At 37.3% G+C, this 17,140-nt stretch overlaps 1 protein-coding gene across 3 annotated transcripts in view; it reads left to right on the top strand.

Annotated features, from left to right (window-relative positions):
• scube1 (signal peptide, CUB domain, EGF-like 1) overlaps positions 1-17,140 on the top strand; it is a 269,935-nt gene that overhangs the window by 79,356 nt on the left and 173,439 nt on the right. The gene's annotated exons all lie outside the window — the stretch shown is intronic.

Raw genomic sequence — 17,140 nt, 5'->3', positions numbered from 1 at the left:
ATTGAAATATGAATGATAACTTTAAAAGAGAGGTAAATGTTAACTCTAAAAACTGTGGTATGAAATTAATACATTAAGTAATTTATCGTTACATATCAATTGTTTACTTTTACAGCTTAGTTTCAAAACTGAGAGGTTAAGAAAATCAAAGTTATAGAGTCCTAATATTTTGGCACTCTTGACTGTCTTTTTAAAACTATAAATGATGGCACTCTGGAGAATCTCATGGATTGATATATTGGTGAAATGAAGAATATTTTGTTACTTGTCTTTTGAACTGTGATCTATGTGTTATCCTGATTCAGATTTCTTCTGAAGAGACAAGCTTTCCTTCCATGATGCACGTTTAAATACGAAAGTTGCTTGTTCAGACTTTTCTACAGAACTCTTGCCTCCAAAGGCATATTTATGTGAAAGACGAGGGAATTTTTCAACTTAGTTTGGATACATGTAAGAATTTTTTAGAAGTGCATAATAGTTTTCTTTTAATCAAATAACAGTATTACACTTTAATGGTTCTGCAGGCTTAAATTTGTCATCTCCTGTGTCATCCAATATTTGTTTTGATTTATTTTTTGAGCTGATCACTGTGAACAGCAGAGATTGCTGTAACTAGTCTGGCAGTGTCCCTTCTAGCAATAGACATTTTTTATTTTGCCTTGAGGTGCCATTACTTATGACAACTGATTAGATGTGAAGGTTGTACTCCTATGTAAATGAAAATACAAGATCAATTTACAGGGTGTGTGAGAGGTTGGTTAGGACTCCATAAAATAGTACATAAGCATTTATTTAGTTTAAAAAAATCCTGTGTACAATCACAAACATGTGGTTTAATTTGGAACTCTTGGTAATTTCTCTTGTAACTCCTGCAAGTTTCAGGACTCCAGCATGAAGTGAGAGTTTGAATTCTTTATATTGTTGGCCAAGCCCAGCTGGTGCTCTCCCAAATATACTCTACAATTAGATTCTTTATAGTCCAATGGTGGGGTTTTCTTGGATTCCTGAATAATTTGTTCCTAGATCTTGCGCCAGGTTAGGAATGGCACAGGATCAGTGAGCCCATTCATTTGAATTACACAGCTCTGATGGAGAAAGGTAAGAGAAAGGCACTATGTATTTTTAATAAAAACAGAAAATGCTGTAAATACTCAGTAGGCCAGGCAACATCTATAGAGAGAGAAACAGTTTTTGTGTTTTAGGTTGATAGCTATTCATCAGAGCTGGGTTCAAATAGCAATGGCACAATTTTAAAGTAGACAGAAAAGGAGAAATGGAGATGATAAAGGCAATGCTTGTGATATGGTGAAGCCAAGAGGAACTGAATGACACACAGCTGCTGGTGCTGGCTGAGAGAGGGCATTGAAGGTTTGTTAATCTTCTGTTCCTCTTATGTTCTTGTAGGTTATGAGGAAAAGGCAGGTAGGTGGAGACGAGTCCATGGTCAGGTCAGCCATGATCTTATTGAATGGCAGAGCAGGCTCAACCAGCCAGATGGCCTACTCCTGCTCCTATTTCTTATGTTCTTATGTTCTTAAGTGGAATAAGGAGAGAGAGAATCAAAAAATGCTGGAATTGTGAGATAGAGAACACATGTTTATTTCTTCCTCGATTCTTTTCGTTCATCCATTGTCTAGTCCCCTCTCATATACATCCACGTGGAACATTTCTTACTTTAGTCATACTTGGATCCCTTCCCTCATCTTTTCTTCTGGTACATTGATGACTGTATTGATGCTGCTCTCACAAAGACTCAAATATTTCGTTACCTTTACTCTCGATTTCAACACTGCTTTCACTTTCACTCGTTCAATAATGACTCTCTCTTCCTCAACTAAAATAATTTCACCTTGGGGATAGATTAATAACTAAAATACGTTGCAAGCATAAGATTCCCGAAGCTCATCTTGATCTTACCTACTCCCACCCTGGCATCAGTAAGGTAATCATTACCTTCTCCCACTTTTTTTGATTCTGATGATAACATCACATGTTAACTGATGATAACTCATTGCTTCTGAGACGTCTTCCTTAACAACACTATATTAAGCACAGTCTTTTATTTTTTATCAAATACTTCCGTTATCACCAATTTTCCTCCCACTAAAAGTGAAGATGTGGTTGCCCTTGTTCTCACTTTGAATCTAGTGCACACACAAAGATTATTCTCTGTAATCGGTGTGAAGCTACCAAGGGTCATAGTTGTTATTTCCTTACAGCACTTTGAACACCATTTGCTCCTTGACTTGCTGTTTCACTCTTCAGTCACCATTGACCTTTCATCCCTTTTCAGCACATTCCTGTGCAACTGCAACAGATGCAATGCCTGCATTTCTACTTACTCACGTTATACCATTCAGAATCTCAAGTACAAGGACAGGAATGTTGCCACAGATTTTACTAACATCAATTGTATTTCCTTTATATTCACCATTTCTTAAAGAAAAACAATTATATTATTGAAACGGATGCATTTTTCATAGATCTTTTGAATTATTCTCAATCAAATTGACTCTTATTGTGTTCCCCAATTTCATGATGGATTGAGTTCCTGAAGGGTAAAGTTTCAACAGACCAATTCAATGGCGATGTCATGTTTCTGAACAACCGTAACTTATTCACTCTTATCAAAGTACTCTAAATAGATTATCTATTAAATCTTCATTTTTTTTTTCTGTTTTGTTGGATATGACACGAAATTCTCATCAGTGTCTGTTCTGTTGCCTCCCAGATACATCCAAACTCAATATGCCCGAAACTCCTACCAGAAGAAGCAAGAATTCACTAGAACTTTAGGGTTTACCATTCAGTGTTCATACTGGGGGTAAAATAATGATCTGTTGACTGACTTGCAGCAGATATCCGCTTAATTTGCCTGTCAATTTAATACTGCCTGCACTTTTAGGCTGGTCTATGTGTCTCTCGTTCTCAGACTGTTCTAATGAAGCATAACTTAAGGTCAAGGAACAAAACCTCATCTTTAGATAAGACACTTTGCAGCCTTGGGAATCAAAAGTGAATTAAAGAACTTTATATCATCTCCCATTCCAGTTTGTATCAAAATTGACTTGTTCCATTTTCTCTCTCTGAACAACTGGATATTTCCAGTTTTTACAGTGTTTTGTATCACACTATTTCAGCATTGAGTTTTCGGTCCCTATTCCACCAGACAGATTCAGCTGCAAACACGAGGAAATCTGCAGATGCTGGAATTTCAAGCAACACACATAAAAGTTGCTAGTGAACGCAGCAGGCCAGGCAGCATCTCTAGGAAGAGGTACAGTCGATGTTTCAGGCCGAGACCCTTCGTCAGGACTAACTGAATGAAGAGCTAGTAAGAGATTTGAAAGTGGGAGGGGGAGGGGGAGATCCGAAATGATAGGAGAAGACAGGAAGGGGAGGGATGGAGCCAAGAGCTGGACGGTTGATTGGCAAAAGGGATATGAGAGGGTCATGGGACAGGAGGCCTAGGGAGAAAGAAAAGGGGGAGGGGGGAAAAGCCAGAGGATGGGCAAGGGGTATAGTGAGGGTGACAAAGGGAGAAAAAGGAGAGAGAGAAAAAGAATGTGTGTATATAAATAAGTAGCGGATGGGGTACGAGGGGGAGGTGGGGCATTAGCGGAAGCTTGAGAACAATTAAGATGCTGTTGTCAACAGCTTCTGTGTCAGTCAGTTATGACACTATCACATATACTGCTGCACCTTCATAACAAAACATGTTTGACTTCTAACTTCTATTTGTGCAGAAAAGTAATTGACCTGCAACTTTGACTCTGTTTCTCTCCCCACAGATGCTTCCAGTTTTTGTTGTTTTCACATTTCAGTTTTTGTTGTTTTTTTTTCCTTAGAGCTTGCCCTTCATGTTTTTTATTTAGAGTTATTTGCTATGAGTATGAATTTTAAAATTGTTTATTTAACATAAATTTTCCATGTTTTTCATTGTCAGGGATGTTTAGAAAGGAATGTTGAAAAAATGGTAGCTCTGACAGATGAAAATCTGGGCTGAGAGTTTGCCATTGGCCCATGGTTTTAAGAGGAAGTTTGTGAGTGGGGCTTGTTTTATCTGATCCACATCACAAGAGGTAAAATGAGGCTTTCACACCACACTGCACAATTCTGGAATAGTCCAGGTCAGCAAGATAGTCTTTATAGGCCTGAGAATGTTAAGTTAGGGAAAATGAGGAGTTAAGTGGTCTTCACTCAACAAATCTGGGCCATAGTCAATATTTCACTTTGTGGAAGATTCTATATTCCCATCTCTTCCTTTTCTCAATGTCAGGTATAGGCAGTAGAGATATGTGATGTTGCAGCTTGCATTAAGTACAAACAAAGCTTTATTCCCAGCAGTGTTATTTGATACATGTTCCATTTGAAAGATTTCAGAAACATTACTCTTCTACAAGCTTAACAGAGAACTGTAGAAGGTTATGAGTTGCCCACAAATGAGGACTACAGTTTGCCAAGTTTGAGAAAGCCCCAATATTCTGAAGCCTGCTCTGCTCATTTGGCCCTGTTTACAAGTTGGTCAATAAAGTTTGATTTGTTTTACCTGAATGTATATTTGAAGTTTAAACCCTATTATTTACTTGATATTTCTGCTTCTGCTTTGAAAAAACAGTACTGGGAAGTCATTAGGATAAAAGTGTACCTTGTCTAACTATAAAGAAAGGTTAGATTCAACTTGTACTGAAAATGGATTTGAATTTTACTGTTTGCATGAAAACTTGTTAGCATTGAAAATTATACTGTTTTCCTTGTGTACGACAAATAGCTGTCACTAAACCTTGGTTGTATTTGCCACTGGAATCATCATCAAGACAAGGCAGGTGTAACCTCTTCAAGTTGGAGAACCATTTCCGTTGTCTTTCATGTCCCTGTCTTCGGTCTCTTGATCTAACTTTTACTGTACATACTTTAACTCTTTTTTTACACCAGCGCAGTGTTTTCATAATGGGTCAGCTAAGACTGAAATCTCATTGTGAAGGGAATCAAAAGTACAAGTCTGCATCCTAAATATGACCATTTCACTGGACCACCTTCAAGCAAATATTTCAATGTATTTTATTTTCATCATTAATTTCTGCAAACTTGAGGGGAAAGATGGAATCAGCTGCAGGCTGTCCTTTAAAATAGCGTGTTTATACTAAATTTGAAGAGTGATTCTCTTCACATAGAAGATCTAGATTAAACAATTCCTCATTTTCAGTTGCTGTCATGTAGCCAGTAACTAGATTTCCTATGTATGTTAGCAGAGGGAAAACTTCTATAAAGAGAAGTAAATGCTTTCCATCCATAATATGCCAAGTTCTTTATGAAGTCTCTATTTGTAAACTGTGTATGGATATGGCTCCAGTTTTGACTGCATCATCTGTTTGCTTCAGCGGTTGTCCAATTGCAGACTGCTTTCCTGACAGATGAGTTACAAGCTGACAAATCTGTTTCTTAGAATTCTAAACAAGTTAACTACAGTAAATGTATCCTGGAATTAACGTACAATAGAGCAAATGCCTTTGTTGAGAAATTTAGTCCAAAACACAATTATATTGCTAACTGATTAACATCTCCAGGATATTGTAGTGGACCAGTTTTGTAAATAATGAAGCAGCTAATGTCACACTTCAGAAAGACAAAGAAATTTGGAAATGGGCAGGTAAGTGTGGATGAAAATTCTATCAATGTAATACAGCACAACACAATTTCCAAGTTATGCAAGCAAAATTTCCACTGTTAATATAGAAGAAAATAATTTGATATACAATTAATGTTCTAGAAAATGCTGTTAAGATTAAAATCATTTTTCCATTCATTATACAAGTTGTGTGAGCCAATGTTAAGTTGGTATCAACTGTGTTACACAGAACATTTTGCCAAATTGCATTTGTTAATTCTGTGCTTTTTCTAGTTGGAAAAATCCTCCAGTAATAAGGGTGATAAAGAGCAATGTGGGATTTTGTTTTAATCCATGTTTACTTTTGGGATGAGTTCCCAGGTACAGTCACTAACTTCAGTCATTAACATGCAAGTGGCACTATAAGAACATAAGACCATAAGATATGGGAGCAGAGTTAGGCCATTTGGCCCATCGAGTCTGCTCTACCATTTCATCATGGCTGATTCATTTCCCTCTCTCAGCCTGTTAGCCAGATTATCTCAGTACATGAAAGAAATTACCATCTGGCTAAATCTCTTTTACTTATTCATATTTTCAGAACTACAAAGATTGATTGCTGGGGGACAATAATCTAAGTGGAATTTAGTCTTAGTTAATTCATGAAAGGCATCTTGAATTGGTTAAGGAAGTTTGTATTTAATTAATTTGACTGCCCTATGATAGAGTAACACAGGTTACTGTGGGTGATGTTGCATACATGATTTTTAAAAAAGAAATGTATATAATAATATTGGCAGAATGAGTATAAAATTAGCTAATGAATAGAAAACAGAGAACATCAATCAATGGGATAGGGAATATGCGGTTCTTCAGTGCTTGGCACTTAATGTGTGTTATTGACCAGGATTTAGGCATATATGACAAAATTTAAAGGTATTAAAATGTTGCAGATAATGAGGATGACTTTAGCAAACCAGGAAAGCATAGAGAGATAGTTAACGTGTACATTTGAATTGTATAAAACATTATGTGCAGAAAAAACTGAAATGATGTTATTTGGTCGAAAGAATCAGAAATGATAAAATGCTATAGTTCTGAAGAGGCTCAGGAACAGAAGGAGTATTGATTTTTTTTGAAGATGTATGCCTCTTATAAACAGGTTATTAAAATGGAAAGTAACAAGCAAGTAATTGTGTTCAATCCTGGGCATTATTTTGTAGGAAAGATATTATGGCTTTGGAGAAAATGTAGAAGAGATAAAGATGAGTGACTTAAATTTAGAGAAACTGAAGTTTCTCCTTCGAATATCAAAGTTTAGAAAGGGATTTGATACAAATTGTCCATCAAAGCCACATCCATTGTATTTCCTACTTCTGTGCTAGGGCACCCCTGATGTTCAGAAGCATTCCAAATTTTTCATAACAAATTTATTTACGGTATTCTTTAAAAAATTATATTAGTCTTAAAATTCTAACAAATCACCTATCAGCCACTCAAATACCTCCTGTACTATGGTGATAAGTTTGTCAGATACATGATAGGTTTTTAAGATCCATAATTTGAACTGGAATGAGAAGGAAAAATGCTTGGATGAAGAATTCACACCTCCATTTGGTGCTTTGGTACCTGTGAAGCATGATTGAATGCCCATATGCAACTGACCTGAACTTGAGACCAAAGCATGATTATTTGGAAATGGGCTGAGATCCTCCATTGATGCCTGCAGCTAGAGTAATTCTAGTTACTGCCCTGTGAAGGTAGAGTATCTTTCAGGAGTTACTCTGATGGCACAATACATTAGGCCCACAGACTAAATGATGGGGGAGTTAACGTACTGGGATCCGAGTCTGGTCACCCTGCTTGCTGTGTCTGCCAATATTGCAGAAATTATGCTGAAGAATCTCGTGGCAGAGGAATGGGGGAGCCCTAAGGGAATCTTGACTTACACTTCCCAAAATTAACCTAAATGTTTTTCTGTTTTTTCAAAATAAATATACTTAAATATGACTTCAACGATGAAAACTATAATTCATAATTATTCAGAAACTTGTGTTTAAGAAAAAATGCATGTTTGAGTTGTTGAGTCTCCAAGTATGGAGATCTGTTTATTGTTTCTCTTATTCCACATGACATTCCGTCACTAACAGAGCAGCTCCAGAACATGGTTCTTAAAGGTGTTTATGGTCGGCAGGGGTAGAGAGGATGCTATAGAAAACCTTACTAACTTGGTAAAAGAAATTATTGCGTAATACCTGCTTACATTTATCATGTGACTTCAGGTTTACTCTTTTGAAATCAAGCATAATTAATCTGATTCTTTTTGAACAATAATACAAGACCTTGTGGACCAGTAGAGTAATTGCCACCATAAATTTCGATGAGTGGTAGAATCAGGGTGGGGGTGGAGTCAATGGGAATATAGAGAGAATAAATATGGGATTAATGAAGGGCTCAAATAGATAACAAACAAGCGAAAATCTGAAGATGCTGGAAATCCAAGCAACAGCCACAAAATGCTGGAGCAAGCCAGGCAGCATCTATGGAAAAAAAGTACAATTGATGTTTAGGCCGAAACCCTTCACCAGTCCTGTCGAGTTCCTCCAGCATTTTGTGTGTGTGATTCAAGTAGATGGCTGGTTGGTTGTTGACATGGATTCAGTGGGTGAAAGGGCCTGCCACTGTGCTGTACCTGTGTGTGATTTTGAAAATAAGAACATACATGACCGTAACTAATAAATGATCATGGCTGTGATCTTCATGCTATTAATAGGATGAAGAATGAAGATTAAAACTATCCTGCTTTTAGCAAGGTTACAACTGCTGAAAGTGAATTTTTTTTTACAATTAGCCTGTAAAATTCATTATTTAGAAATTTCTCATAGATCCCTGTCAAGGTCGATGTAAGAAGACTCACACCACATTTGCTGTTTCAAGTTGAGGTATGGCAGATTTACCAATTCACAACTTAATGTTTCAAGGGACATGAATGTTACCACAAATTTAACAAAGAGCATCCTGTGGTGAAATCAAAATCCTGAAATTTGATACCCCTCGGAAGAGTACTCTTTAAAATCTAGATTTACATCAATTGTATTTCCTTTATATTCACCATTTCTTAAAGAAAATGTGTTAAGCTATTGAATCAGAATGCATTTTTCATAGATCTTTTGAATTATTCTCTATCAAATTGACTCTCTTATTGTGTTCCCTAATTTCATGATGGATTGAGTTGCTGAAGGGTAAAGTTTCAACGGACCAATTCAACTGTGATGTCATGTTTCTGAACAACCACAACTTATTCACTCTTATCAAAATACTCTAAATAGATTATCTATTAAGTCTTCATTTTGTTTTTTGTTTCAGTTTTGTTGGATATGATACTAAATTTTCATCAATGTACGACTGTTGCCTCTCAGTAATATCCAAACTCAATTTGCTTGAAGCTTTCAATACCCTTTCTATAATGGTGTGTCAAAATTATGTATAGTGTACTATAGAATAAGCAATTCTTGGAGCTTCTCTGCCTTAATCCCTTGAAAAGAATTGTAAGTTTTAGACCAAACGTTTTCTTTTGCTCAAATGATATTCTTAAGAAAGACTTTTTCTTTAGTGAGAGTTTTTAGTACTCTTTCTTTTGTATGTCTAAGAGCAACTTTGGAACATTTGTAAATGCTGTCAAATATGAAAAAAAGGTTCCTGAATTTAATCCCAAGCTTTCAGAATAGACTAACAATCAGCAAAATGTAGGGTCTCCCTTGGCATGAGTTGGAACTGATCTCAGAAGAAGGGCAAAGAGTGAGGAGCAAACACAAGGTGGGACTGTGGACCAATGACAGATGGAAGTCACTGGAGAGAAACAAGTCAAGAATATCGTGTTGAAACTTATTCTGTAAACAAGTTTGTTATTTTGTATTGGCGTTTTATGTTCCCTGAGGAGAATGAACATGCATTATACCCAACTTTCAGCAATATACACAAAAGTAGTACGAAAAAACCATGAGAATTGGCTGGCAATCCTAAACTGACATTTCCCCTGAGACCTCCAGGAAGTTCCTAAGGTCATTTGGTAGAGAGCTAAACATCTATGTCTATGTTATTTTTGTTTGACAGCACGGCAACTCTTTCAAAAGTTGTTTAATTCTCCAGATAACTGCATTGAAGCACATTGCTTCAAGCTTGCATTTCAAATCTTCAGGTGTTTTCAGTATACAGTATATAATTTGTTCCTTGTGACAACATAGTTGATAGCCTTATTCTTGGTAGCCTTATTCTTGGCCCATTTAATGTGGACCACATATGAGAAATACACTGGTTGGACTGAGATGTGTGTGGACTGGGTTGGAGCCTGTGCCAGCAGCCTAGTGCATGAATGAAATGGTGGACTACATTGTGTTTGTGGTATACGTTACTGGAACCATATTTTCCAGATGTATATTTGTTTCTTTCACTCTTGAGTACATAATGGACAATTAGTCAGAAAACAATAGTTTTTACGGTTACAAAATTGGGCTTGAATGATCTTATTCATTACAATAATGTGATGCTTTATGAATTGGTTCTTAGGTTTTTTTTGTAGTTTTGGAACATGGAGTCTGTCCTTCAGACATTTTCATCAAAATTGTTGTGTACCTTTTTTGGATTTATCTGCATTCTTCCCAAAACATTGCTGTCCTTGTCCTCATTTCCACCCAATTCTCATTTACTCATTGTTCCTGATATTTTGACTGACAGCAATCCTTATCCAGTGGCTCATGTTTTGTAAAGGAAGTCAAATCTTTTCTACCTAATCCTTCCATTGTGTTACCACCGCACCCCACCTCCCCCCGTTACCATCCTCTAGCCTTCTATTCCTTCAAGATCCCTGTGCATATATATGTGTGGTCTTTTTAGGATCTTGATTTTACTTTCCCTCGACTCTCACCTTCCTTCCCAATTGTCCTTGCTCTTTGCCTGTCCTCTTCCCGACAGAGTAGCTCAGGCAAAATGGCACCAGCGACCAACAGTGACTTGTTGCAGACAGCTCATGAACCAACTAGATACTCTTCTTCCATAGGTACTTTTTCTGAACTGCGATCAATTGCAGCCTGTAATTTCCCTTTTAAGGATGTACTTTTGATCTCACTAAGGAAACTGGCACGTTTGCGTTCTCCTGAGCAATTCAGTGAGGATGAGAGAAGAGTACGCGGGCATCGCCATTGCTGGGGGTGGCTGTATCAAATCCTGATGGTGGAACATGAACCTACGGCTTGCTCCATTACTCCGCACTGATTAGCATGTTGAGCAAGATTAAAACTGTTGAAGATGAAAGTGGAAAATGAGTAGGTGTTCAGCACAATCTGCCTCTGTTTGACCCATCTCCCTCTCTTCTTGCTTCTGCCATCAGGCGAGAGGCGCAGGAGTCTTGGCTCCCACACTGCCAGGTTCAGGGGCAGTTGTTGCCCTGCCCATTGCCCTGTTGCTTCACTTGCCTCAGTGCTGAACGGGCTCAGCTATGGACTCTTGGGGTCTCTGCAGTTCATGTTCCACATGTTTTCGTTTACATTTTATTCACTATTTGTGTGATTAGATCAGGGCCCTTCAGTACTGAACTGACTCTGCAGCTGTGGCCTCAAACCATCAGCATTGTGCTGAACCGGCTGTGTGGCCGTGGACTCACTTTCAGGGACTCTGTGGTTAATATCCTGTGTGTTATTTGCTTTTTTATTGTTTGCACGATTTGTTCCTTTTTTCACACATTGGGTGTCTGATGGGCTTTTTTGCGTGGGTTTTTAAAATCAGGTTCTAGTGTGTTTTTTTTTTCCATTTTGTGGCTTCCTGCAAGAAGACAAATCTTCAGGTTGTGTACAGTATGTGCCCATACTTTGATAATGAATGTACTTTGAACTTTGGCAATGAGAAACATCAGAGGCTAGGAAATTCAGTAGCTTTTCTGACTGGAACAAGGGTCCAGAGTTCTTAACTTTAAACTCACCGTTTCGTGGGAAAATCTATTATAAAACTATGTAACATATAAAAAAGAGAAATAAAAGTATGTTTGGGTATTAATAGTGGTAACATCTGACCTGTGTGTCCTAAATCCCAAGAGTGCTAGATTATTAGAGTTTTACTGTCTGTTTATGTTTATGTGCTAGATCCTCACTTCTTAATGTTTATCTGAATTGCCTTGTTACTGAAACCCTTACCAAATATAGTACATCTGACAGCTGCCTTGCCATTTGTATAGTTATCCTGCAGGTAATGGAATTCAATCACGTGTCACATACTTGAGAACATGACAATCTACCTGGTTACCCATTCTTTATGTTGGAAGACAATATAAAGAATATACTCTGGAGGAAAATATCGGGGGGTGTCAGCAGTAAGTTTTTTTTACAGTGGGTGCTGAGTGTGTGGTGGTGTGTCTGCTAGAGGTGGTGATAGAAGCAGATACATGAGAGGCATTTAAGAAACTCTTAGAGGTACATGGATGATGGAAAAATGAAGAGCTATGCAGGAGGGATGGGTTAGATTCTTAATTTTGACCTTAGAGTAGGTTAAATGTTTAGTGCAATGTTGTGGGCTGGAGGGCCTATACGATGCTGTAAAGTTATATGTTCTAAGACAAAGTAAATATCAGGAATGCTGATACTTTGTGACATTGTGGAAGTACAGGTGGCCTTTAATTTGACTGATTTCTAAGATGATGTATCAGAGTGGGAAAAAATGAAATAAATTGTGAAATAATTGTATGAAGATAAGACATGTTTTAAGAACAAAAAAAACTACAATTTTTTAAGCAAGACGACCAGTTGAGACTTCATGAAAATGTGGCTGAAATAGTGGGTGCAGTTAATATTTCACACATTATCTTTCTAATCGGTTCAGACTCTGAAGACAAATTTTTTGTCCTATTTGAACATTTTATGTGTTTCAAATTAGATTTGTCCAGCAGAAGCTTGATCAAATCAATTAAAAAGTGAACTATCTGATGCATTAACTTGATACTTGTCTTTCTCCATATTTTTAAGATTAGTTCATTAATTGGAGTGTCATTGAAAAAAATGTTGCCCATTAACTTTTCGATTATCTCCATATTAGTACACTTCCAACAGAGAGCTACACAAGCTTGAGAGAGGTTAGCACTGTTGCAAGTCTGGATATTCAGCTCATGGTACAGCAACTCTTATTACCAGCATGGATAGTGGATTAGCTAAAATTGATTAACAGTTGGGTTCAGCAATACGCAATACTAACATAATGAGACACCAATACAGCCGTGTTTCTAATTCTTCATGTTTAGTAAGGTTTCATTCAAACAGAGGAACCTAGAACAATTTCTTCTGTAATTACTAAACCTGAGAATTATCTTTCTCGGTATGAATTTTATCCGGATGCTGGCAATCTGGTGCCATTGCTGAATGAGATTGGAAAACTTAACCTGAGATTTTAGCCAATAAAACATGCAGGGCAAATGAGGGATTAGGGAACCCCCATTACATTCACAGAAACCTGGGCTCTGCAGCAGGATTGCACCTTTAGAAAAAGAAACCTAAAATGGTTTTCACGTGTCTCCATGTTAATTTAGAGTCATATCCACAAGAAATGATTTGAAGTTAATATGATCTGGGGAGAAAATGCTTGAAAGAAAGAATCCTACTTTAGTGTAGAGAGGCAGTTTTCAAGTAGTTCGTCTAATTTGGAGAAAGTGTGTAATGCAATGATTTTATAAATGGATTTTGTCAGGTGGTTCTAATTCTTCACTGCATGCATTCATCCAATTCAATTGGTATAATGTAGGGGCTTGATATGATTTGAATTGCTTGTTAGATGAGTTTGGTAAGAAATTTCTTGTATTTCAGTAACTAATTACTTCACATGCTAACATTTAAAACTGCAGACTGTCAAAGCACCCATTGATTTCATGAAGTTCAATTTTGCATTCACTGCCAAATTGCATTCCATTTAATGAACAGAATATTTACAATTTAGAATGAAAAAGAAGGATTTTTCTGGCTCAACACCACCTAACTGTTAATTCAGTAATGCTATTCTTCAGAACACTGAATACATTTAACAACAAAAACGTTGTGGGGGTGCAAATAGCTCATATGCCCTTTTTAACACAAAGAATGTTCTAGCATGAGCAATATTTTGAAACTTTTTAAAATAGTCAGTCTGCAGTGGGTAGATCGTTATGAAACCAAACCTTAAGATTATTTTCAGAAGTAGAATGAACTCACAATATTCCACTTTTATACAGCATTCACTCTCCTTTTTCCTAAAATGGCAGCTAAATGTCATAAGATGGATTTTACTGATTTAATGGGTTTTTTTTTTATGAAGACTTCTTTCATAAAATAGCTTACAGGGTCATAAATTAGCAAAGTAATTTAGGACCCTATTTGGCAGAAAGTAGTTTTTATTTTTTTCCTTAATTTAGTTAATTTCTTTTGCTCAAAAGTTATACTTATCTATATTCTATTAATGAAATTTATGTTTTCAGCAACTGGATCCCATTATTGGATGACTTTTGCATCTGCTCACGAATGTTCAGTTTCCAAGATCATCTGTTTGTTAAAAGTTAATGCAAAAGAAGGAAATGCCTCCAGCGTTGAAGGGTAGCATTTGATGCTCTGATAATTAACAGTAAAATCAAGTTCAGGTTTATGCTTGATTTTCTTTCAACCATCCATATGTATAGAGCTAAATGAAACATCATTCCTCCAGAGCCAAATTGCATAACACAGCACATGCAGTCACACACTGCATACAGCACATATAGTTCTGATAACACGTTCAGTCACAAAATAATATTAGTACAAGTCCCTGATAGGCATGGCCTAAAATGCTTGCTTGCAGATGCATGTTATTGAAAAATACATGATTTTAATTAAACACTGTCAAATATTTAAATTATTAATTTCAGTAAATGGTGCCCCTTATGAGTGGCATAAGAAAATTTGCTTTATCTGAAACTCCATTATGTAGCCCTAAGAAGAGTCCAGTCACACACCATTATTGAAGCCTGCAACGTGTGGACCCAGACAGAAACTACAACAGTTTTCAGGTTGCTTTTCAGTTTGCTGTTCATCTTAATGTTGCTGGATAGAAGGCTGTTTATTCTTAATTGCCCTGAATTGTTGTTAATGGGACTTTTCCACAAACCACTGTGGTCTTTGTGGTGATAGTCTCTACTCTGTAGATAGGGAATTCAGGAATATTGACCACAAAGTACATTTCAAATCAATTGATGTGTAACTTGGAAGGAAATTTGGAAATGATGCTGTTCCTACAGCATTGCAGTTCTCACCTTCTCCATCGAAGTCACACTTGTAGAGATAGGTGATTAATATCTGAATGATACCAAAGTGTTCCATAGATACATAGAAAACCTACAGCACAATACAGGCCCTTCGGCACAAAGTTGTGCCAAACATGTCCCTACCTTAGAAATTACTAGGCTTACCTATAGCCCTCCATTTTTCTAAGCTCCACTTACCTATCCAAAAGTCTCTTAAAAAACCCTTTTTAAGCAGAATAGTTTTCCTTAAGTGTTTGAAAATCTACAATATTACAGTTGTATATTAATTTTGCTAAATTCTCTTCCTATCTATTAAAAATGTACTTCACTGTTGCTGAGGTCCAAAGGAGAATCTGGCTCTAGGCCCATATATTTATATGGTACAATGTTCTGAACTCCAAAGATGATTACTCTCTCAACAAGTGAATGCCATACCATCATCATTCGCTGCATTGGGGCGGGGGGGGGGGCAGCGGTGGAACTCACAGTTCCCCTCTAATCCTCCTCTCAATTAATTTAAATCATCTGCTTATTGCTGTCTGTAACGACAAGAACCAAGTTCCATGCAAATCATTCAGAAAGATGGGTAAATTTAGCTGATAATAGAACAAATAAGCTGAGACCCAAAATATCCTCTTGTAACCATTTTGTATTGATTTCCATGCTCTTGATGGAGTTTCTGCTACTTCAAATGCCTGTTAAAATAGGCTAGTCTTATGTCAGCTGAAAGCCAATAAAGTTACCATTAATAGCTTTGTGAATGTTATATTTTTTTATTGCTCAGTTGATTTTGATCTGAAACTGCTGAGGCCAGTTTTTTATTAGAAAATATGCACTAATTGCTATTATCCTGCAGATTATGGTCAAACCTGACGTGATGAATTGCATGAATAGATGTTTAAAAAATCACTCGATCTTCAAGATCGGCAGAATCTGGACTACAGACCACCAAGAGAGGAGTGTAGTTTCTCTTCAAGAAAATGAGGCTGCCGGGCTGGGTTGCAGAGTCCCCCACTCCTTATCGTTTTCCTGGCTGATGTACAGGCTCTGGGAAATAAAATTAAAGACCTCAGAGCAAGATTGCAGTATCAAAGAGATGTCAGGGACTGTTATGTACTCTGCTTCACAGACACATGGCTCGCCCCCCAGCACTCTGGTCACAGAGCTTCAGCCTGAGGAATCACCCTTCACTGCATTCACCGGACAGTGATGTCAGGTAAAGGCAGAGCTGATGGCATTAGCTTCATAGTTAACTCATCATGGTGCACAGATGTAATGGTTTTGTTTTGGTCCTATTTCCCCAACCAGAAATGTCTCACAGTCAAATGTTGCCTATTCTATCTACTGAGGGAGGTTTCTGCTAAAAGCCTGTTGCAGTGTACATTCCACACCCTGGCCAATATCAGGCTGGCACTGGAGGATTTGTGCACTGTGATCAGCAGTCATGAGACATTGCAACCAATCATTGCAGGGGACTTCAATTAGGGCAGCTGGAAGAAGTCTCTGACCAATTACCACCAATGTTTCACCTGTGGGACCAGAGGGGCCAACACACTTGACTACTGTTACCCCACCATCTAGAGTACTAACCCATGTTCGCACCTAGGCAATTCCGATCACTTGGCTGTACTTCCACTCCCAGCATTCAGGCTGAGACTGAGGACCACGGTAAATGTGTGGATTGTGAAGGAGGGGTGGAGGAAAACTTAAAGGACTGTTATATGTCGATGGACAAGACTATATTCAGCACTTAATTTTGGATCTTACTGAATATGCCTCAGTTGTCACAGACTTCATAAAGGACTGGGTGATTGAGTGTGTACCTTCAAGAAAATACCAACATACCCAAACCAGAAGCCATGAAGGCTATCTTAAGAGACAAAGAGCAATTCTCAGTGAAGCTAGAATTTAAAGTGGATGCACGCCAGGTTATGCAGGCCATTACTTCCTACAAGACAAAATCTAACATTATAAATGGCTGTGATGCTTCACTCTTCAAAGTTCAAAGTAAATTTATTATCAAAGTACATATATGTCACCATATACAACACTGAGATTCATTTCCTTCTTGACATACACAATAAATCCATAATAGAATCAATGAAAACCTGCACCAGCTTGGGCATTCAACCAGTGTGCAAAAGACAACAAATTGTGCAAATACAAAAATAAAGAAATTGTAATAATAAATAAGCAATAAATACTGAGAATATGAGATGAAGAGTCTTTGAAAGTGAGTCCATAGCTTG

The sequence above is a fragment of the Mobula birostris genome, chromosome 9 (assembly GCF_030028105.1).
Source record: "Mobula birostris isolate sMobBir1 chromosome 9, sMobBir1.hap1, whole genome shotgun sequence".
Taxonomy (NCBI): Eukaryota; Metazoa; Chordata; class Chondrichthyes; order Myliobatiformes; family Myliobatidae; genus Mobula; species Mobula birostris.
The sequence above is the reverse complement of the archived record's forward strand: the minus strand, read 5'-3'. Positions and strand labels throughout refer to the sequence as shown.